At 27.7% G+C, this 819-nt stretch overlaps 1 pseudogene; it reads left to right on the forward strand.

Annotated features, from left to right (window-relative positions):
• Positions 1-819, forward strand: part of LOC107490527 (pentatricopeptide repeat-containing protein At3g18020-like) — a 15648-nt pseudogene that overhangs the window by 8796 nt on the left and 6033 nt on the right.

Raw genomic sequence — 819 nt, forward strand, 5'->3', positions numbered from 1 at the left:
AGGTCCAAACAGACCTGACAGGCCAGACCAGATTAATTAGTGAACATGGGCCTAGCCTATTAACATAATAAGACTTTTATACAGACCAAACTGCAGGTCCCTGCAGGCCGCCTAACCTTTTTCCACCTCTATAGACAAGACATTGTAACGAAAAAAAGAAACAAAAAAATTTTATACAAATTCTATATCTCATTCCTCTTCTTTTGAATTTGGTATTTTATTTATTGAAAAAAAAAGCATATATCAAAACTTTTAGAATTAAAAATACTTCTCTCGTTTTTATCGTAATTATTGTTGAGTATATAATTGATCTAATATAACATTTTCAGATGTTAGATATAAAATTACTAATATACTTAAAATACCGAAAATGTTTAGTAGTCAAAGAAAATCAGCCAAAAACAGTCATAACTTACCTTATTTAATATTTATTAATTGTTGCGACAATTAATAAATACTAAATAAGATAAATTCTGTCTATTTTTTTTTTGTCTCCTTAGCATTACCCTCAAACAATAACTAAAGTTTGCCAAAACTTGAAAGAAAAATAGTTATGACATGGGATTATATATGTTTAAAACAAATTAAAGTGATTTTAATGACTTAATTAATTCTTATTTAATTTTACTTATAGGTTGCTGTGAACCCAGATGCCCCTAGCCCTAGTGACCCGAGTTTGAGGGAATATCTACATTGGTGAGTTACAATACTTTGCGCCTTAAACTATATTACAACAATTCACGTCTTAAACATATATATATACTTTTTTTCTATATATATATATATACTTTTTTTCTCTCCAGTTTAATAGTTTTACTT

This window comes from Arachis duranensis, chromosome 5 (genome assembly GCF_000817695.3).
Source record: "Arachis duranensis cultivar V14167 chromosome 5, aradu.V14167.gnm2.J7QH, whole genome shotgun sequence".
NCBI lineage: Eukaryota > Viridiplantae > Streptophyta > Magnoliopsida > Fabales > Fabaceae > Arachis > Arachis duranensis.